The sequence below is a fragment of the Euprymna scolopes genome, chromosome 3, assembly GCF_053919585.1.
Source record: "Euprymna scolopes isolate OS-2025 chromosome 3, ASM5391958v1, whole genome shotgun sequence".
In the NCBI taxonomy this organism is placed as follows: domain Eukaryota; kingdom Metazoa; phylum Mollusca; class Cephalopoda; order Sepiida; family Sepiolidae; genus Euprymna; species Euprymna scolopes.
Window position 1 is genome coordinate 47,128,110 of NC_136484.1, and position 24,115 is coordinate 47,152,224.

Below are 24,115 nucleotides of genomic sequence, written 5' to 3' on the forward strand. Positions count from 1 at the left end.
TTCCATCTACTAAACTAACTAACGAATTAATTTTATTCAATCAATTTTCACTACATAAATATATGCAAATAATAGGGGGGAAATAAGTTCAATCCAGCGACTGACACCCTTTCTAACTCAACACTAGACAACAACACATGCAAATAATAAATAAAATATTTATCAATATTCAAATTTTATTTTTAGCTGCAATATTTTAAGTCTAAAAAATTCTTATTTTTTACTTCAGTAGAATATCTTGTTCTTTACTTTTCCAGGTTGAATTGCTTGTCCTTTACTTTTCCAGGTTTAATAAAATCTTAAGAATATTACTTTTCATGCGCGCATTTTTCCATATAATATATATATTTATTGTGACAAAAAGTAAACAAATAACATGAATCGATAAGCTTGGTTTTATTGTTTTGCTTTGTTCTATTTTGTGATGTTACCTAGTTATGAGTTATCTCCCTTGAATTATTCCACCAATATAATGGAAATGTTCAGTCCTGTCTAGAAATATAAAAAAAAAAAAAAAAAAAAAAAACTTGTCCCACACATATGAAATACATATTCAGGTTTGTTTTTTCTGGCTGATCTTTTAAAGCCATTGAATATGATTTAACTATCTGCAATCTTTGGCTGGTCTTTAAAAACTCTGATACTTAGTCTATAGGTTGTTATTTCTGGTGGTGACGGCTCAGACCAGAACATCACAACCAACATGAATGTAAGTCATATATACTTATATATTGTTCATGTGCTTTCTTCAGTTATGACCCTGGTAACGCATCTCTTATTGGGACTTTAATGTATTCTCTTTAATTGTATCTGGTTTTACCCTTTTGTATATCAGTAAATACCACCTGACCAGTTTCATATCCTCATTTTACATTTGTCTTTGACAAAATGTTCATGTGAAAATGTATGCTTGCAAATCCAACTGTTTTATCATCATTGCCTTTTCTTTCTTCTACTGCGTATGTGTGTCATGCATAACACAACACAAATGGCAGTGTCATATATAGGAAAGATGGATCTAAAACAAAAAAAAGAAAAGCCCGCGATTGTTTTCTAGAGAGAACAATGTTACAACATGGTCTGTTTTCATTGAAGCACATTCCATGAAAATACTTGTAAAATAAGCACGGAGATGCAACATTGTAGCGAGAGGACAGACTGGAACTTGGTTTCCTCATATTTAACACATAAATTGGATCTTGGTAGTACCTTTCACTAAGTAAGTGGCTCTGGGAGTATGGCATCATTGTCCAAAGTTTTTCAACCGGATGTAATTTCAGATCATGGATTAATTATACTTGAGGCACTCCAGCATAAACAGTGACTAAAGGGACACATTTTGCCTTGATACTGGAATTTTTTTTTTTTTTTACATAGACGTCACCACTTATCAAGGCCGATAGGCCACTCAAGGATAAGTAGAGTAGTCAAAAGGACAATATAGTAATCGATAGTAATGGAAGTTCGGTAAATTTGTTAACTTAAGTGGAACGGCTCATCAGAAACTTGTTCACGTTGGACTTGAAGACAACCATATAGTAGAAAGCTGGAAAACGGAAGACAATTCCACAGGCGTGCAGTTCTAAGAAAGAAGCTTTGATCATGGAATCTATGTTTAGGTTTAGGTACAGATAAAGAGTGGGGAAAATTATTGATAACTCTTATTCTGATGAAATCATAAACAAAACCTAGTTATAACCTACTTTTTAGATTTTCATTTAAAAAAAAAAAAGAAAAAAAAGGGTCTTTATTTACTTGCCTTCTCACGAGGGCAGAATGAGACATAATCAAACCAAACAAGCTATTATAATAAAGTACAACATAAAAATTAGCAGTTCTAACTAATCATGACTGAAAGAATGAGAACCATCTACTTCAGGGTTACAAAGTTCAAGAAAGATCAGGATTCAAATATATAAACAGTAGAACTCTGGTATGCAGTGGCTCTAGGATACGTTTTTTTTTTTTTTTTTTTTTTTTTCTCAATTTACGATGTGAAATACAATGTTTTTCCGGCCCCTGGTTACGGTATTTGCTCCGCCTTACGATGTTATGTTATTTGATCATATACATGTGTATTATATGCTGTACTGTATTTTGTTACTAATTTTTAATGCTGTATCCCAGGGTTCTATTGTACCTGATTGGCTGAAATGTTAAAAGATCAACCGAGAATAGTAGTCTGAACAATCCTAATACATTTGTCTTTTGGTTCAAACATTAAAGGAGACGCTGATTAGGTAAAGAATTTAAATGAAGGCAAATAGTTTGCCGTCTATTTCTCTCTGCAATAGAAGTGGTTAGGGTCAGAGTTGGCATTATTACTATGAAATAATCATCCAAATCTCGAAGTGCACTACAGAGTAGAACGATAAATTTGTCACCCTAAAGAAAACACTACAGCTCTATTTGAAAACTTTTATTGGTAATTCGATTATGTAATACATCTGACATGTATTCAATGTAGCCACCTTCAGCCTCAATCACAGACTCGATACAGGTCTGGAGCTTGGAACATGCCTTTTCCATAAGTGCTGGTGAGAGCTCGGCGAATACTTGGCTTTCAGGTTGCCTTTGGTGTTGTGGGAGGTCATATTGGTGATGTTCTCGATGTATCCCCCCAAATAAAGTAGTCCAGTGGATTCAGGTCAGGTGATGAATAGTAAAAGAAGAGTAAAGTTTTGTAGCACTCTTTCTGAAACCAAGTCTGTTTCTTTGGACTTGTGAGCTGGTGCCGAGTCCTGTTGCCACACCCAGGGTCTTCTAGCAGCCACCTAATTGCACCAGGGAATCACCACACTCTTCAGCACATCCGGGTGCACTTTGGTGTTGACTTTCAAGCCGACTTCAAGGTGGCATGATGTGGCTTTCACTTGAAACCACACTAAAAACCATAACCGTGGCTAGAAACTTCACTGAGCTGTGCCTTCAAGCATTGAACCGTCCTGATTTGTATTTTAAGGATGCTGGCAATGATCCTGTTGTCATAACTTGGATCGGAAGAGCATGAGTTGTGCAGCATCCCATCTCCGATCATACTCGCTGAATATTGTCACTTTCAGACATGATAGAAAGCTCCTATCACTCTTGGGATTTGTACACAACTGGCCAACTTGCAGATGGTCTGCAACAAAAGGAAATTGGTTTTCATCAAACGGAAATGGAATCATGTCATCCTTTCTAGGGCGACAATTTGATCGTTTCACCCTGTATTTTGGTTCTGGTATTTTTTTACTCCTACCACATCTCATATTTTGTATGTTGCGTGCATCCGCCATTATGGGTCCTGATGAAGTACTGCATCAGTGCGTTTTAATCTGTAAGATTAGATTACGTTTTCTTTTAAAATAAAATAAAAAAAAAAATAACTAGAGAAAAGGGTAGGGGAATATCAGACCCTCTTTTTCAAGATGATATTATAATGAAAAGCAATCTTTAAAAAAAAAAAAATCTTTAAAGAGATAATTTTAGGCGTCACAATAAATGCAAACAAAAAAAAAATGAAGGTCTAATCTTTCTTCATGATTAAGATAAATTATTTTACATTATATGGATTTCTTTTAGGAGACCCTGGGTAAACTGTACTTATAGTGATGTCTTAATTTGAAAACTTTGGGTGTAGAGTCACCCGTTGATAAGGATGATAGTTCTTTGCTTTTGGACAGAATGTTGCTTTTTCTAAATCCCCAAAAAGTGGATTTTAAATTAGTCTTCGACTCTTTTATTTAATTTTTTATTTAAAAAAAGGCTGATTTTTACCTCTACTGACAATCCTCTTTGAAAACTGTAAATGTTAATTTTACTGTAAAGGCCTTTTTTTATTTATTTTTTTATTACAAGGGTGTCACCACTTATCACAGCACAAAGGCCACTCGAGGATAGGGTTAATGAATGTATAGTGGTAGTTTAATAATCGTGAATGGTGTAGAATGTAGAATTATTTAACAGTTCGACTCAACAAGAACTTGTTTACATTGGACTTGAAGGCTACCATGTTGTAATCATCTGGGAAAAGGCCAATGGAGCAATGGTCCACATATGTGCAGTTCTAGAAAAGAAGCTTTGCTCATGGAATCTGTTTAGAAATAGGCACAGGTGGAGAGTGAGAATGTAGGTAGTCGAGTGTTTTCTGCAAAAGTTTGGTAAGTCTTTTGAAAGTTGGAAATTTTTTTTGCCGAACTTGGAAACTGTATGAAATTTCCAAACTGAACTTTTTATTTGATCCACAAAAGTAGATTATTCTAAACTAGTTTCCGGGACGGGGGGGGGGAGTTTTAAAAAATGTTATGGTAGGTAAGTAGGAAGGATCAAACCCGGAGTCATGAGTAAAAGTAGGAAAATAAAGTGTGAAAAAAAAAAAACAAAAAAAAAACATCTGCAACGTTAACAGTTCGGCCACCAAGAAAAGTCCATTCCATTTGTTTAGGAAAAAAAAAAAAAAAAAAAAAACGACTACGGTAGGTCGGCACGAACGTGAAAATATAATGTGAATTGTCCAACATGCTAACCACTACGCCACAGAGCACTGCAGCTTAGTTTAGTGATTTTAAATTACTTCACATGAAAGAACTACGAAGCCAAACCGGTGTTCTCTTCTCAACTGTTCCTTGTGAACGATCCCCAAACGGTGTTAAGTGGTGGCAGGGGGAGGAGGAATTTATTAGAGAGAAAATATTTTACCACTTCCATTGATCTTAACCGATTTTGGCCGTGACTTCTCAGCAGAAAAAGTATAGAAATCTAAGATTATCGAGGAATTTGAGAAATAATAAGCCTATAACACACCTCCGATATTGTTCTGCCGTTTGTGCATATTATATTTGCATGAAATATCTTGATTTTTAATCCTATTAATGTCAAAATCAGACGGGGAAAAAATGAGTTCATTTTATTTATATAGAGATTAAATTTTTTTTTTTTTTCTTTAGCTATCACTAGATGGAAGTGTTAATATATTGTTCTTAGTTATTATTACTTATAGTAAGGATTGAACCTTCGATCTTCTCCGACCCCTGGCCCAACTCTTAGAAGACTGTCTCTTTAAAGAAATTGTTTTTTGGTGCACTATTATTACTTATTATTAATGTGTGCGTGTATGTACATATATAAAAGGAACTTTGTGAGTTCATTCCCTATAGACTCGAAAACGGATGGATCGATTTTAATGAAATTTCACACAAAGAAATTTCATGTGACTGATAATTCTCCGATAAATTTTGTATCGGAATGTCTTCGATAGGTATTGATAACCAAAATAATCTGATGAAAGAAGGAACAGGCGATTTTAATCAAATTTAACAACTTGCACAGCCTAACATCAAAAGTGTATTTAAGAAGTTTTATAACCACACAAGCAGAAAGGCTAGGCATAAAACAGCAGTAGATTATTTGATATGATGGGGGCGCATTCGAAATCGATGTTTCTGTTGGAGTATGATACTTGACTTTTTTAAATTTTAAACTTTAATTCAAACCATTATATATAAAAATAATCTTATAAAATCAATAGTAGGTTCTCTACAGTGCAATGTAGACTACAAAATATTGTGAAATAAGTTATAATGAGAGGCATGTGAGCTTCCTTCCAGTGCACCACAATGGGTCCTCAACTAGAGCAGGCAATCAATTGATTGAAAAATGGGCGATTTCACCGATTTCAATGACAATAAAAATATGGGAGTGTGAAACATTCGTTGATCATCGTTCAATCCCGGGCAACGTCAGGTCACCATGATAGTGTGCGTGTGTGTGTGTGTGTGTGTGTGTGTGTGTGTGTGTGTGTGTATATATATGCATATGCATGCTTCTTTGGGATGAATTTTGCTTGGGTTTTTTTTTTTTTTTTCTTGGTTGTCTCATTTGTGGTCTTGCCAGGCCAGTAATATTAGAAATGCTTGATATCAAAAATAGAACATTAATATAAAAAAAAAAATCAAATAATGAACAGTGTAAAATTTCCATTAATTAATTCACCAAAAATTCACATACAAAGAATATAATGATTATATTCTTTGGTTTTGAACTTTGATAAATTATGTAAAGTTAAGGAAAATTTTCATTTTATTTTATGCATTCTAATTTTTTTGTTTGTGTGTTCCCATATTGTCTTTAATTCTATATTAGGTCTACTTCAAAGGTTGTTGTCACTCAATATATGCGCTGCTTCTTTTAGATTTCTCACTTTCTACACTTTTGTCTGTTTTTGCTCATCTGACAAGGACACATAATTTCCCCTTTCCCTTCATATGTGATCAGTAGGGCTATGACAACAGCATATTCTTTTCATTGTTTTTACGCTCGAATATATATCCGACACAGACACAATCAACCGAGGATCACATCACTCTACATAAAAACATATCAATGGATATATACCTGAGAATCAAAATAAGGAAAAGAATATGCTGTTGTCATAGCCCTACTGATCAGTGATATAAATCCTCATCTCCCAAATCCTGAAGAATAATGGTTGACCTATTGCAACGCTCGATCAACAAAGTGTGTGCCTGTGATAATTTGATTCTGTGTATAAAAATAGCATAAATTCTTGATCCTTTATCATCCATTATCAACTGAAATACCCATCAACACTGGGATTTTTCAAACCTTACTCATCTGCATGCCAGCTCAAATAAAAGCGTGACACAATGTGGTACCCCACTCGATAACAAACGCCGATCTCCAATGCTGCTTTCATAGTTTCCTTAATTTTCTCTTCTGATTGTTTTGTCATCTCTCACATTGGTGTCTGCTGAGGGGGGGGGGCACGCACAGGTTCACAAGTATAAAAAATGAAACAAGAGAAATAAGTCTCTAAAACATTTTGGATAACATCTGCTGGGCTCTGGGTGCGTGCATCACACCATCATGAGAAACAACTCTCTGAACACTACCATCTTCATCTTCTGCCGAGGCCTTGTTCGTATGTTGATCTCAGCTCATTCCGATCTGCTCCAAGTCACATCCTGGATTCAACTGTCAAACTGAACACTGTCCTCAACTGTTACAAACCCAAGACGGTCTCAAACTGGACAATACATAACTGTCACAAAACTCATTGTCATCGCTATTCCGTAAACTGTCTCTAAACTAACTCTAAATATAGTGACTTGTATTGTCCGGTCCTTTTGTTTCCGTTTATGTCACATCTTGATTAACAATCCAATTTTAGTTTTCTTTTGTGTTCCTTGATGGACAACTTCCTATATCTTTGTTGTGCTGGTAAACTTATTTCCTTTTCTTTTTTTTTGTTTTTACTTAACACTTTGTAGGAAGGAGCGTCGATTGTATCAGCAAAAGAAATTGCTTTTTTATTATTAGTTTTTTGTTTTCTTCAATTTGCGATAGAATAACTAAAAATGACGAAATGTTTTAATCAATAAAAACGATCAATTTCTAAAAACAGCAAGTAAAACAAACATTAAAGCGAATATGATAAACAAAAATGTTTATAATAATAAAACTGTTCGAAATATTGACGTTGTCAATAACATGTCAATCTCTGAATTTATAAACAATATTTTAAAAACATTGTTTTGTTTTATTTTTCAAAATAAATTAAAAGATTATCGAAAATATTTTCGATGTGCATTTAGTTTGTTGTTTGGGGGTTGCAGCATTCTTTTCACTGCAAGATCGAAGTCCTGGTAATGCTTGAATGTATTTGATTCTCTTCTGCTGCAAGAATTCAAATGAATTTGGCTATGCAAATAAGTTATTTTGCTGACCAATCACTGACGCTTATTAAGTGTGAAGAGTGTTATAAATAAATGAGTGAAATTTACAAAAACTATGCAGTTTGTGTTCACGTCTCTTATCTTGCTGTTTCTTGATACTGCTATTTGCATCCCTTTTCAAAGTTCTTCCTATTAGCGATTGTCTTGTATTCTTTTTTTGTACAACAAATGATAATTTCATTTTCATACATTATTTTCCTTGTTCCTGATTTCCACTCCAGCGAATTTTCTAAAGATCTAAAAAACCGTTTGTGTGTCTCAACCTTTGAAGGAACTTGATTGGGTCTCAGTTTATTAAACAGAAAACCTCTCCGACAGTTTTCAAAGAACATTTTTTTTTTTTTTTTTTTTTTTTTTTTTTTGACACAAGCATCACCACATTATCAAGGCCAAGAGGCCACTCAAGGATAAGGGGTAAAGAGTGTACAGTAGAAATTGAAAAATATAGTAATCATTAGTAATGAAAACTCGGTAAATTTGTTAACTTATATGGAACGGCTCATCAAGAACTTATTTACGTTAGACTTGAAGACAACAATATTGTAGTCAGTTGGAAAGCAGGAAAACGGAAGACAATTCCACAGGCATGCAGTTCTAAGAAAGAAGCTTTGTTCATGGAATCTACGTTTAGGTTTAGGCACAGATAAAGAGTGGGGGGAATTATTGATAGTGTTTTCAGCTAGACGAGTGTTTCTTGTGGAAGTTTGGCGAAGGGGGGACCATAGACTGAAGCTCAGTCGAACACTTTCCATGAAAATAACGATGCATCAAACTCGCAACATCTCTTCTGTGAGATAGAGGTTGCAGGGAAGAGAAAAGGACATCTCCTACGAGGCTACGAAGTCTATTTTGAACTCTATCAAGGCAGGACAAGTCCTTTCTAGCAGCTCCTGCCCAGATGTGGCAACAGTATTCCATCATTGGATTATTTGCATAATCAACTCTGTATCATGACCATTGTTTCTTTCAGTTAACTGGATTAGATTTCCCTTCATAGAATATGAAAATTGGGCATATAATTCCTCTGCTACTTTGTGCTTGAGCCATTTCAACTGCACATACATATTTACATAGCATAGTCCTTTGACATGCTAGTTCTCATTAGATCATAAAAGTCAAGAAACGTTGAGCCTGGTCTGTACTAAAATGAGTGACTATTTGGGAATATCAGGTACTGTATGTATGTGCTCTCTGCTTATCTTGACATTGTTTTCAGTCATTCTGAACTTCTCCTTGCCCTTAAAATCAAGTAGTGCCGACTTGGCAAAAGAATGAGTGGGGATTGTGCAACTCTGACCTCACTATTACACAATAAGGCACACTTAGATGGGGTATCCATTGTCTTTTCAAAGTGAACAAAGGCATGTTATATATATAAACGGCCTACACAATTGTTTCAGTATTAAATGTACCTCATCGGAATGAGATTACAAACTTTTGTTTTAATGAGATAAGATAAATACTGAAATATATTTACGTAGGCGATTTAAAATGTTCATATAATTTATATTTATAAATGATTTGTATTGAGCTCTTTTGAAAACTATTGGTTTATATTTCATTTTATCAATGCATTTGAGCTTATAGATACTAGCAAGCCGCCCGGCATTGTTTGGTTGTAAAATACGCTTAAATATGATATTTTGATTAATGCATATTTCATGTTTATTATATTGGACCCAGTATATAGTGATAATTTAAAAAGTTAAAAAAAAAAAAAAAAAAAAGATTTGTGTGCCACCACCAAAAATCGAAACCAAAACGTTTAGCTTATGATTTACTTTTTCCTTTGACGTTAATGTCTGAGCTATGAAGCCATGTTTGCTGCAAGGTTAAAAATTAAAACCTGAACCAATAGCTATTACGTTATAAAACATATTTGGCGTTTATCAGTTCTTAATTCCCTCCATTCCCATTTGGTGGCTCAGAGGTAAAAGCTTAGCAAAAGGTGGCTTCATGGCTGGGTTCAAATCTCTCGACCGGTAGTAATTATCACCTCCTACACTGATGATTGCGTAAGCATGAATCACTGATGTCTGTAGATATAAAAGGAATAATTATTTAATTATCATATTTATGCTAACTGAACCTACCTGGTATTGCTCCGGTAGAAAAAAAACAAAGCATAAGCGTGCTTTAATTAAAAAATATAGTAATATTTAGAGTTTCTATTAACCCAGAATTTGAGAAATACATTGTTGATGTGAAAAAAAAAAATCAATATTCGTTGTGTGAAAAGATTTTGTCTCTTGTAATATGTTCACTCTGAAATGTAAAGTAAAACTTAGGTTTTAAAGTAGAAATTTATAAACTGAAATACGTCAACTGTTTCAAGTGATATAATTTGGTTATTTTCTAGAATAATAATTCCTTATCTGTTTTTTGTCAAATGCATGCAAGCAGAAATTACTTTTGACTGTAGATTTTGATGCATTAAAAGCAGCACGACGCCATTTGCATTATGGCTACATTAATGTAAAAGCAGCACTGTAAAACAGATAATATAAATGAAAGGCAATTATCCACTCGTATAAGAAGCAAGTAATTTTAAGTAATATGCTAATATAGTAATTTTAAGTAATATGCTAATATAGTAATTTTAAGTAATATGCTAATATAGTAATTTTAAGTAATATGCTAATATAGTAATTTTAAGTAATATGCTAATATAGTAATTTTAAGTAATATGCTAATATAGTCATTTTAAGTAATATGCTAATATAGTAATTTTAAGTAATATGCTAATATAGTAATTTTAAGTAATATGCTAATATAGTCATTTTAAGTAATATGCTAATATAGTCATTTTAAGTAATATGCTAATATAGTCATTTTAAGTAATATGCTAATATAGTCATTTTAAGTAATATGCTAATATAGTCATTTTAAGTAATATGCTAATATAGTCATTTTAAGTAATATGCTAATATAGTCATTTTAAGTAATATGCTAATATAGTCATTTTAAGTAATATGCTAATATAGTCATTTTAAGTAATATGCTAATATAGTCATTTTAAGTAATATGCTAATATAGTCATTTTAAGTAATATGCTAATATAGTCATTTTAAGTAATATGCTAATATAGTCATTTTAAGTAATATGCTAATATAGTCATTTTAAGTAATATGCTAATATAGTCATTTTAAGTAATATGCTAATATAGTCATTTTAAGTAATATGCTAATATAGTCATTTTAAGTAATATGCTAATATAGTCATTTTAAGTAATATGCTAATATAGTCATTTTAAGTAATATGCTAATATAGTCATTTTAAGTAATATGCTAATATAGTCATTTTAAGTAATATGCTAATATAGTCATTTTAAGTAATATGCTAATATAGTCATTTTAAGTAATATGCTAATATAGTCATTTTAAGTAATATGCTAATATAGTCATTTTAAGTAATATGCTAATATAGTCATTTTAAGTAATATGCTAATATAGTCATTTTAAGTAATATGCTAATATAGTCATTTTAAGTAATATGCTAATATAGTCATTTTAAGTAATATGCTAATATAGTCATTTTAAGTAATATGCTAATATAGTCATTTTAAGTAATATGCTAATATAGTCATTTTAAGTAATATGCTAATATAGTCATTTTAAGTAATATGCTAATATAGTCATTTTAAGTAATATGCTAATATAGTCATTTTAAGTAATATGCTAATATAGTCATTTTAAGTAATATGCTAATATAGTCATTTTAAGTAATATGCTAATATAGTCATTTTAAGTAATATGCTAATATAGTCATTTTAAGTAATATGCTAATATAGTCATTTTAAGTAATATGCTAATATAGTCATTTTAAGTAATATGCTAATATTCATGTTATAAAAATGTAATTGTTTATCTGATAGCGAAAATACATTGAAAAATAGTGAAATATTTTTTTTTTGTGCTAATGGCATAAGTTTTTTTTGTTTTTTTTTTAAACAATCATTAATAAAAGCAGCAATAAAAAAATTCAATTAATGAAGTGTCCTTTTGCAGACCAATATGCAAATTAGTTAACCATAAGACTTTGGTCGCATACACCCAAACAATATATTAGAAAGATGTTTCTTCTAGTATTGGTATGAATCTGAAGAGAGCATTTTAAACAGTACGACTATATGGTCGTAAACAAGTTCTTGTTGAGCCGCCCTCTTATATAATCAAACTCTACACCATTTACTAGAGTGTAACCCGGATATAAGAGACTTCTTCTTCTTCGCTCCATGCAGCTCTTATATACGGGTTATACTTATATCTGGGTTACACTGTACATTGACACAGGCTCTAATTTGGTAGGAGAGAAAATCTCTCTTATATCCGTTTTCGTATATTCGGGTCTCTTATGTCCGGGTTACACTACTACCAATCATTGTGCTGTTGTCTCACCGACCAGCATACGCTCATTAATCCTTCCATTTTAAAAAAGAAATTGTAGCTAAGTACATTAGTATATTGCTAATAAAACAGTGCAGCAGGAAAATTACTAATCAGTTGGATGAAGGATGCGTGTTTAATAGCTTCAAAATATTTCAATATTTTATGTAAGGATGCTTTAAGAATTTTAAAGCCAGTTTAAATGTATTTCTATTCAAAAGTTTAAATACTTCCAAATTTTTTTTTTTTTTTTAATTAACAAAAAGACTAAAATGGCTTAGTTGGTTATGTTTTTTTGCGAGGATTCTGTTTATAACTTACGATTTAGAAATGGATCACAACTTATTGAAAATTCAATCAAAAACAAATGAGTAGAAACTTACTAAGCATTTTTGCACAAAATAAAGTAATTCTTAAACAAGAACTGTGTTATATTAAAATCTAAACAATCATTAATAAAAGCAGCAATAAAAAAATTCAATTAATGAAGTGTCCTTTTTGCAGACCAATATGCAAATTAGTTAACCATAAGACTTTGATCGCATACACCCAAACAATATATTAGAAAGATGTTTCTTCTATTGTTGGTATGAATCTGAAGAGAGCATTTTAAACAGTACGAGAAATTACATAACTTCATAAATATATAGAATATATATATATATATCCAACAAGAAAACCAACTTCTCAATCCAAACAGAACTGATTTAAGACAGCAGATCTTGAACAAACAGTTTGATAAATTAGATTAGTGGTTCCCAACCTTTTTCATATGGCGACACACTATTGAGCTCTTTAAATTTTGTGTGACACACTTATTACAAAAACAGTGAATATATTCTACTCATAAAACCTTTTTGCAATAAAATGATAAAAAATAAAGATCATGAGCAAAAGTAAAATTATTCATATATTTTTATTTATTCGAAGGCAAGCAGTTTGGTCGCTACAAATAGCCATCTGTTTCAGTCAATGAGACTTCATCAGGCGAACCTGAACCATTCGACGCTATAGAAAAAAGATATGTATATTTTGCTCTTGTTATCGAGCACTATCCAGCAACCTCGTTGAGTTCATTAGTTCATACTTTTGAGTGTCTCAAGCCTGGATTTATATATATATATATGTCACATCAGGTATTCTTCCATAATTACACCTTTTCCCCCGATCGAAACCTTAATTCTCAATACATTAATATTTGATAAGAAATATATACAAAGAATCTAATATTGTAAACAAAATAGATGGTATTTTATATATATATATATTTTTTAATCCTTTTGAGATGAGGCTTCATAATTTATATATTCAATATTTGCCGACTGTTATCCTCATCTTCATAGTTATTTCGGCCAACTCATCCTCTCGCCTTCAGGTGGTTAACCGTGACAGGATAGGAATGCTGAGTCTTCTAACTGCATCTGTAGTAATTACTGCCTTCCATAGTTCCACGGTTCCAGTGTGTGTGAAAATAGTGGTTTCAGTCCTACCCAAAGCTGTCCTGGATATGACCTTAAACTATATCAAGTGGTGAGGCCCCGGCTTTTGGGCTTTGGAGAGTGTGGGACCACCCGTTAATTACCATTGCTCCCAGGTCCACTCTGACCCGGAGTGGTAGTACCTGTTAGGGTCCCAACTACGGGTTAAATAGAAACCGACTTCAAAACAACAAATATATTCTATTAAAATTTTTTTCTTAAAATCACTGAATTTGGCATTAAATAACCCGAAAGAGTTGATATGCCGTAAAACAAAAACAACCAACCAACCTACCCAAAGCAGGCCAGAGGATTAGTTGGCAAAAACGTGATACGACAACAACTCTTGAAGGCAGTAATTACTGAGGATACAGTTACAAGACTCAACAGCGTCGCGTTTAACCACCTGAATAAGGTCAGAGGATGAGTTGGTCGAAACGTGGTGAAACAATAACAACTATGAATACGAGATAAAAGTCTGCAAATAATGAACACACAAAAATAGATGCTATAAAGTATCAGAACGCTTACCAAAGTTTATAAATCTTATGAATGTTAAACATTGTTAGGTTTCAAGTATCTAACGATTTAAACAAACGATTTATTATGCGTTTTAGGTCTTTTATGTTAACATCATTAATATGTAAATAATAATTATGTTAACATCATTATTATGTAAATAATAATTATGTTAACATCATTAATATGTAAATAATAATGCGTGAGTATTAACACAAACAACTTTGATCGATATAAAAGCTATTTTTCACCTATAACTTCTTTGCGGCACACCAATAATTTATTCTGCGGCAAATTCTGTTTTAAACTTGGAAAAAATGCTACAGAAACGTATGGAATGCTTCAGACTGCTTTTGGACCATCTTGTATGAATTGCGCATCAGTTTTTGAATGACATGAGATTCAAGGAAGGCTAGGAGTTTGAGGGATGATGAGATGTGGGAGGAGTAAGGAAGTAAGTCCTCTTGAGTTAATGTGTTAATGACTCTCGTCACTGCATTTCATCTCCTCAACTCAACATCAGCCTCTAAGGTTTTCTTTGAGCTTAGGGAATAACCAAAAGTCACAGGGAGCAAGATCTGGATTATGGGAAGGGTGAGGAACTTTCTTGATGCACATCTTGGTCAAATAGTCTGTGACAAAAATCGAGTTGTCGACTGGTGCATTTGCAAGAATCTTCCACATCTTCAGTTCCTTGCCAATAATTGTGTATACAGTTCCCACACTGACATCAAAATGTATTTGTCTTTGTAGACATACGACGGTCCTTATCCATAAAATTCTTTATTTGGCCGATCAACTCTAGTGTTCTGACTTCCTTACTCCTTCCACATCTCATCATCCTTCAGACTCCAAGCCTTCCTTGATCTCTTATGCCATTCAAAACCTAATGCTCGATTCATGCAATGTTGTCCAAAAGCAGTCTGAAGCATTCCATACATTTCGGTGGCATTTTTTTCAACCTTAAAACAGAATTTTATTGCATATCGTTATCCTAAGTTATTCTAACGTCCAGATTGCATTTTTGAAATTCACCAACTGTGACAATCGGGCTTTAGAAGAGTGTATTTCAATTCCTGCTATAGCTGTTCATTTGAACCTGAAATCATAAAAATTTGTCAGTCATCTCATAAGGTATATAGCAATAACATACTGAATTTTCAAGAATCTATGATAATTTTAAATGCCTATACAAAAAGTTTCAGGGGTTACATCGACCAAAACTTGTAAAAAAATAACTCAATACATGACTTCAATTGATCTTCATGCCTGATAAGATAGTAAAATATCAGTTGAAGTAACGTCTCGAGTTATTTTCACAAGTTTTCGTCGATGTAACCTCCGACCTTCTTCATGTATATCTTGTCAGACTCTGGAATCTGTACAAAATTTGGAACAGAATTCTTAATTCAATCCACGGGGGGTAGATTGCTCTTGTCTCATCAGTCATGACCAGGTAGAATTTCTAAGTAATTCTGTGCAAATTCCCGAGTTTGACAAGATACACCTCAAGAAATTTAGACGTTACATCAGCAGAAACTTTGTAAAAATAATACTCAAGATGAGAACAGTAGTCCAACTAATCCTAATATGAATTATCAATCCTCATCTCAAAAATTTAAACGCGTACTATACCTTGACAAACACTTTACCCATACCAACTTAATTCCAATCAATGCCATATTAATTTTTAAGACTCTTTTTTAGAATAATTTTGTGAACTAACAAATACAGGGTGGAACGATAAAATTGTCGCTCTAGAAAAGACGATTCCATTTCTGTTTGCTGAAAACTGGTTTTCTTTTTTTGTTGCTGGCCATCTACTAGTTAGCCAGTTGTGTACAAATCTCAAAAGCGATAGAAGCCTTCTATCATGTCTGAAAGTGACACTGTGTTCAAAGAACGAGATTGGAGATGTGTTGCTGTACAACTCGTGCTCTCTACCAATCCAAATTATGAAAACAGGACCATTGCCAGCACCCTCAAAATGCAAATCTGGACTGTTCAATGTTTGAGGAGACAGCTCAATAAAGTTTCCAGCCAGATTATGGTCTTTGGTGTGTTTTCAAGTGAGGGCCACATTATGCCACCTCTTCAAAGTTGGCTTGTAAGGACACAAAAGTGCACCTGGATGAGCTGAAGAGTGTGGTGTAATCAGGTGACCGCAGATCCTGAGTGTAGCAGCAAGACTCTGTGCCAGTTCAAAAATCCAAAGAAATCCAGGCTTCAGAAGGAGTGTTACAACTTTGTAATCTTCTCTCACTGGCCTCTCTCCTCCCCGACCTGAGCCCACTGAACTACTTCGTTTGGTCATACGCTGAGAACATCATCAACATAACCTCCCACACCACCAAAGCCAGCCTGATCGCCACCATCTACCGAATATTCGCGGAGCTCCTGCTGGTGCTTCTGGAAAAGGTATGCTCCCAGTCTCCGACCTTTATCAAGGCGGCTACATTAAGTACATGCCAACTCTACTACACAATCAAGTTACCTGAATTGATTTTTTCAATAAAAGTTTTAAAATAAAGCTGTAATGCTATTTTCTTTAGGGCGATAAACTTTATCGTTCCGCCTTGTATACACACATTTACTTTATATGTAGACTAGCGGGGGTTTTAAGATCTAGTAAGCCGCTCGAGAATTGCGTCGAAAAAAGCCTTTGCGAAACATACATCAAATGATCACACACATTCTGCCTTTAATATATATAGATAGCTGTCTGGACATTTGATAGGCTTGTTTGCCCAGACACCATTGGCAAACATTGCTTTTGACCAAGCCTAATTCCATGATAATATTAAATGCATTTTTTTTTTTTTTTTTTTATGGAAATCGCTTGAGACAAGGCATGAAACCACTTGATGTAAAGAATTAACAAGAATGAAAGCTGATTATTGCAAAGACAAGAGATGCCTATTAGTCTTGAAAAGACAATGCTGTAAGTAGAAGGAAAACAGTGAGCAGGAAGAGCGTTCCACAAGATTGTAGTTCTTGAAAAGAATCTACTGCAATAGGAAGCTGTATTACAATGAGGTATTAAAACTGAATTGATGGAAATCTCCAGACCAACAGGTCAAACGAGCTGGAACAAAGGAAGCAGGGAATAGATCAAACAATTCTGAGAAACACATACGATAATAGTATTTGTAAAAAGACTGAGATTAGCAACATTATGTCTGTAAGAGAGAGGTTGCAGTGAAGAAGTGTAGGGCTAATCAAATTACAGATACGTTTCTACAATTTATCAAAAACCTTCAAATGGGACACATTTTCATCAGCCCAAGTATGACAACGATACTCCATACATGATCTGATAGTGGATTTGTAGAGATAGAGAATAGTCCCAAGTGTGAGAAAATGTTTAAAGCGATAGAGAGAACCGATTTTTACAAGAATCCGAAAGAGCAATGGATTTGATATATGTATTCCCAGAAAGATTTAATGAGAAAGAAATACCAAGAAGTTTTAGAGTGGATTTCTCATCGAGAGCAGAGCCATCCATAAGAATCTCAGGAAGAAAAGGGGCACACTTACGATTGAAAGATAATAGCTGAGTTTTAGCAGGATTAAATGAAACAAGCTATTTCTTATCCCAATCCATAATAGAACCAAAATAAACTTCAATGAAAGGCTTTAGTCTGTAGGTGTGTCACACTGGGTGATTTTCATTACTGAACTTTTTAATGAAATCAGCAAGGAAGATTTAAAGCTAAGTAATCTATTAGATGTGTCCGTGGATCTAAGAGAATGTGTGTACTCTCAGGTCCAGCATTACTAGTGACTGAATAAGAAATCCAATGTCCTGCCTATAACCACGGCCACCGAGATAAAGAAGGCCTGTTAACTGAAAAATGCCTTCAGGCAATGTAGGTAAGATTTGTCAAACTGTTACTGTCTATACTATATGATGGCATTTAGATGCATCAGTGGATCTAAGAGAATATATGTGTACTATCAGCAAGGTCCAGCATTACTAGTGGCTGAATAAGGAATCCAATGTCCTTCTGCCCATAACACCATATTACTTTTTGTTTTTACTGTTTTTACATTAATTCCTCTAAATTTATAGTCTTTAGCTCTCTCAAGATACACCCAGCATTTCCCTTGGAGGGGAGAGCATATATAGATTCCAGACTATTTCCATTATTTTCCCCCCAAAACTTTTACATATGAATTTTACATATAACATAACATGCTGCCACAACCGAGATTGAACTCACTACACGAGTTTGTAGTGTAATTCAAATTTTGTCTGTAGCTAAATACTTGATGCTTTGCCAGAGCTATCAAGGGTACTTTTTTTTGTGATGCCATCACTAGATAGGTTGCCTATCATGGCTTAAGAGAGGCCCATCTACCTTCGAGAGAATGATAGATTGCACGAGTTTCCCAGCCTGGTATTTTACCTCACGGTAACATACAGCGCCGCACCTTCCCAAATGGTCACCTATCTGGTACTGGCCAGGCTCAACGTTGCTTAACTTCAGTGATCTGGTGAGAACCCGCATGTCAACATGGTTGTGCCGTACATATAAATACATTTGAAGTTTTGCATGTATTCTTAAACTTTGTTTTTATAGAGACACATGCACATGTATAGACATCTATATATTTTTCTTTCATTTTTAAAGTGAGTTTTTCGTGTTTTTAAAAGCAATCTTGTGGGTTTGCTAGGGATTTTTATCCTCAGCCGCCAAAGTCAAGAAATTAGAGCATTCCTGTGATGATCTGGTTCCTTTTGTTTTTGTGGTCGGTTTAGTTTTGTGCATTTCTAGGAAGTCCACCCTTCCAGGCTTTGCCTTTTCTCTTTGAGAAGTTTATTGCTAATCGCCTGAGGCGCCCTTACCGGGGAATGATGACGGGGCTACCCAGGCACTTCTTGCAGATCAGAGGGCCCCTCCCCATGTGTGGGTGAGTGGGGGGGGGGGCTGACTTCTCAATCCCACATTCCGACCCTGGTGTCTAAGTTCTTGCAGTGGGAGAGAGCTAAAAAACCCTTGTGGTAGTGTGTTCTACAGACCTTCAATGATTTCCTATCAGTGTTAGTCTGTCTTTTCCCCCCCATAGGCATGCTAATTTAAAAATTATTTTTCTGAAAACAATTTTATGAAGATTCCATCCGAATTTTGTCGTAACCAGTGAAAACGGTGCAAAAAAAGTACTTAACGCTCTTGCATTCTACATTAATGAATATATGTTAATTATAATTGATTAATAATATTTTCTAATTGTAGGTGACGAATCTTCAGTTCTTTTAATACTTAATTGTAAAAACATAAATATAGAATTTATGGAAGTGTGATGCTGAAGCTGAATAATATAATGTATCTTTGATCGATCTTTCCTTGGCTGAATTCACTATATCCGGATTTAACATTCTGATCTAAATGTAACTATCATCATATGAAGTTTTTTTTTGTGTATGTGGGAGTAAGGTGAGAGCGAGTATTATTTGCTTTAAGATAACATTAGTGACAAAATAAATTTGAAAGTAGGAACTCCATTTGATCCATTTGTTTATTTTATTTATTTATTTTTTTTTTATAGTTCCTTGACTACAATTCTTCTACTCGTTTGTCTTGCATGCACTTGACGCTAACGAGAGTTTAACATTTATTTACTAGGGTTTATCACAAATAGTTTCCCTAACTAAATCATCCGTTTACTAGTTGCCCACAAATATTTGCTATCTTTTAATATGGCTAGGTCTATACTCTCTGTATACGGCATAATCACGTTGATACACCGGTTCCCATCAGATCACCGAAGTTAAGCAATGTTGAGCCTGGTCATTACTAAAATGGGTGACCAATTTGGGAAGTCCACATGCTGTATGTAGGAGGACGTCCACACCTCCCTGCAAAAAGTTGCAAAAACCTAACATCATCTCCCCTAATGGGGATACACATGCGACTGGGGACCGGTTGTGAATTTCGTACTCCCATGAAACTTCCTCCTTCGGATGAAGCCGGTTAAACCCTGAATAGGGTTGGTGCTAACTGCACACACAGGTCTATACTCTCTTCTGTTTGCTGGCGTTTTCCATGGCTAAGTCCCCACTCGGTATATATTGTGCTTTTTCATTCTGTGAGAGTTTGCCGCCATTTAGCATGGCTAAGTCCTCACTCACTCCCGTTTGCTAGCATTAAATTTCTCTCAGAATCTTTAAACTATTTGCTAGGAGCATATACTATCCTTTGAGGAAAATTGTTAAAAAGAGCATCATTTCATAAAAACACTATACAGAGGACTAATTGGATGACCACCACTGCCTGTATTCTATTTTGTTGCACTTTGTTTGGTTTAGCACCGACTTCCGTTTGCTGCAGTTTAGCTTGTCTCGTTCCCCACATCCTGTTTGCCTCAGTTTCGGTTTTTCCAGCCTTTTTTTTTTTTTTTTTTTTTTTTTTTACTAGCATGTGACTCTAACTTGGCTTGCATCAAGTGTCTCTGTTTGCTACGTCTAGGTGAACTCCATTGCATATATCATATGCATATTTATGGAGCCAAATGTTTTACTCCAGCGTTCATCTACATAACTGAGTGGTTCTCGAATGTTATTTTTCTATTCTCTCATATCTTTAATTTATTGTTATCTGATATTAAGATCTAAAAAAAAAAAAAAAAATTCATTTTTATTTTATTTTTTTCAGGTGCTGAATATTTTTTTATTTTTTGGAGAAACATTTGTTGGTGATAAACATATCATAATGGTAAGTTTGAAAAGAATGTAACTTTTTGCTTTTAATTTCTCTTCAAAGCTAATCAGCAAAATTTATAAAAATCAGTAAAAATGTATTTACAAAAATGTAATGTAGATTTGTTTGGTATAAAATGTAAAGGAAAATACCGGCTTTCTTAGTTTAAAGCACGCTACAGGGTGGAACGATTAATTTGTCGTCCTAAAGAAAACCACACTACAGCTTTATTTTAAAACTTTCATTGAAAAAATCAATTCAGGTAACTTGATTCTGTAGTAGAGCTGACATCTATCACAGCCTCGATACGGGTCAGAAACTGGGAGCATACCTTTTCCACAAGCACCAGCAGAAGCTCAGTGAATACTCGGTGAATGGTGACGATCAGGCTGGCTTTGGTGTTTTGGGAGGTCATGTTGGTGATGTTCTCGACATATGACCAAACAAAATAATCCAGTAGGTTCAGGTAATGGAAGGAGAAGGACCAGTGAGAGAAGAGTACAAACTTTTTCTGGAGCCAAGTCTGCATCTCTTTGGACTTGGCCGGCACCAAGTCCTGCTGCTACACCCAGGATCTGCCAGTGGATAACCACACTCTTTTGCGCATCCAGGTACACTATGGTGTTGACTTTCAACCTGACTTTGAATATGTGAGGTGGCATGATATGGCCCTCACTTGAAACCACAACAAAGACAATAACTGTGACCGGAAACTTTGTTGAGCTGTGCCTTCAAGTGTTGAACGGTCCAGATTTGCATTTTGAGGGAGCTGGCAATGGTCCTGTTGTCATAACTTGGGTTGGTAGAGAGCATAAGTTGTAGAGCAGTGTATTTCCAATCTCGTTCGTTCAAATTGTGTCACTTTCAGACATGATAGAATACTCCTATCACTCTTTGGATTTGTACACAACAAAAAATTGCAACAACAAAAAAAAAAAAGCCGGTTTTCATCAAACGAAAATGGAATCATGTCGTCTCTTCTAGTGCAACAATTTTATCATTCTATACTTCACATGACAGAAGAAAAGTATAACAAATCTGTCTTTCATTTTAAAGAAAAATATGCGCGTTAATCGGTCAGTCAATTTTGAAAACTACCACAACCATATATTCAAACACTACCGTGTTTGAATAAGAATAAAATGGATGTGAATAGACCTTTTGCCATCTGTGTTTGTGGTGTGTACATATACCATTTAAATTAAATGGAAATGCTGAAAAAAGCAATTAATTCTCTTAATGCTTGTAGAAATATTATAGTGCGTTAATCAAACGTGAGAGAAGAAGAGAGAAAAATCTAAGTGAAAGATGGGTAACCTTTTCAATTACGAATTACAGTTAATTATTACAATTGAAACTATTTCTCTTTTAAATAACTGAATGCCAGAACTAAAGTATGTTTTAAAATTTTTTTTTTTTTGTGGAAATCTCTAGAGACAAGGCATGAAGCCATTTTATATAAGGAGCTAACAAAAGTTGATTGTAAAGACAGAAGATATCTATTGACCTTAGTCTTGAAAATACCTAGGTCGTAGGTAGAAGGAAAACAGTGAGCAGGAAGAGTTATTAACGTGTGTAGTAAAAATGTCATTGACAGTAGAAAGGAGTGGTATGCACTCAGGACATCAAGTGTCATTAACCCTTCACACATTGTCTCTTGTCAGCTCTCCCTCAGTATGCACTGATCCATACATAGTATTTTCTTTTACTTTTAAAACCCGCCTCATAGAATTTTTGATATCACCTACATTTCTTGGGAAAAGATAGGAAGGTGTAGGGGTGATTTCTAAATTTAAGTGTTGGCCTCACACTTTATTACACAACATTATGTTTTTAGGATATTAAAATTAACGCATCTAACAAACACTATATTAGTTTAGCATCTCCAGAGAGAGAGAGAGAGAGAGAGAGAGAGAGAGAGAGAGAGAGAGAGAGAGAGAGAGAGAGAGAGAGAGATCCATCGCTGCTAGAGATGCAGTAGTCTCTGGTGGGGCCTTTTGATGCCATACTAGTAGGTAATTGTTATGGCTTTACCTTATGTGCAAAAAAAAAAAAAAAAATTCCTCTCTTTCTCTCTTACTTTCCCTCTCTGTCCTGCTCTAACCAAGTATGCTGACCTGTTCCACAAATCCCAAAACCTCAATATGAAATATCTCAAAAAAAAAAACAAAAAAAAAAAACACACGAATAAACCTAGATCCCCATCCTCCAACGTAAACCTCTACTACTATATCTCCTCCAACATCAGGGGTCTATGTTCCAACCTTCCAGAGGTTGAAACCCAATTACAGGAGGCAAAACTGAACATATTCTTTCTAAGTGAAACTTTAATAGGGCTGACCATTTCCCTAGATGAGTTCATAATTAAAGGATATTCTAACTTAACATTTAAATCTGACCCCCCAAGATCGCCATGGGCATGGAATATGGGCCTACATTAAAGATGGCTTCCCTTGTGGCAGGGATATCTCCAGAGAAGACCCTAATTTAAATCAAAATGTAGATTCCATGAACAAAGCTTCTTTCTTAGAACTGCACGCCTGTGGAACTCTCTACCGTTTGCCTGTTTCCCACCTGACTTCAACTTGGATGTCTTCAAGTCCAGCATAAACAAATCCTGATGAATTGCCCTCTTAAGTAATGATAATTTATCAAATCTCCAGTACTAACGAATACTACAACACTATCTCATTGATTACTGTACACACACACACACACACACAATAACACTTATCCTCGAGTGGCTTCTGGGCCTTGATAAGTGGTGACTATGTAAAAAAAAAAAAAAATCCATTGATTCTTCTGTGATAAAGAAAATATATTACAGAGTGAAAGCCTCAAAGGAACACTGATGGAATTGTTAAAATTTCGACCATATTTAGTACAAGTAAACTTTAGTCTGTATGACTTGGGACACTAAGTTTCAGGCACGGATATCCAACAGTCTTTGTTTCATTACTGTTCAATAAGCACACCTGAATAAGTAACATTCCTTTATTGATGCTACTGATTTGATCCATGATGACCTTCTTCATTGAAGAAATAGTCTGAGGATTGTTTTATAGATATTAACTTTGAAATAACCCCATAAATAAAAAGTTGGGGGTTTAAGGTGCGATGAGTTTGTAAACCCTGTTTAGAATAACACCTACTGATGAGACGATTATCAAAGTACCATTTGTTTGTTCGTTTGTTCACACTTTTCTCAATAACCAGGCCTTGGATTTTTATAAAATTTTGCACAAACGCTAGTCATGGTGGAAATAAATTTTTGCCAGAACGAATTTTCCGGGATA

General features: G+C 34.3%; 1 protein-coding gene and 1 pseudogene across 2 annotated transcripts in view; both read left to right on the forward strand.

The window, feature by feature from the left end:
• Positions 1-24,115, forward strand: part of LOC145254726 (glycolipid beta-1,4-mannosyltransferase egh-like) — a 198,381-nt gene that overhangs the window by 103,062 nt on the left and 71,204 nt on the right. For both annotated transcript variants that reach the window (XM_080113466.1, XM_080113458.1), the window contains exon 3: positions 20,775-20,834. The gene's annotated coding sequence lies outside the window, so the exon portion shown is untranslated. The remainder of the gene's footprint in view (positions 1-20,774; positions 20,835-24,115) is intronic.
• Positions 19,841-19,959, forward strand: LOC145263768 (5S ribosomal RNA; annotated as a pseudogene).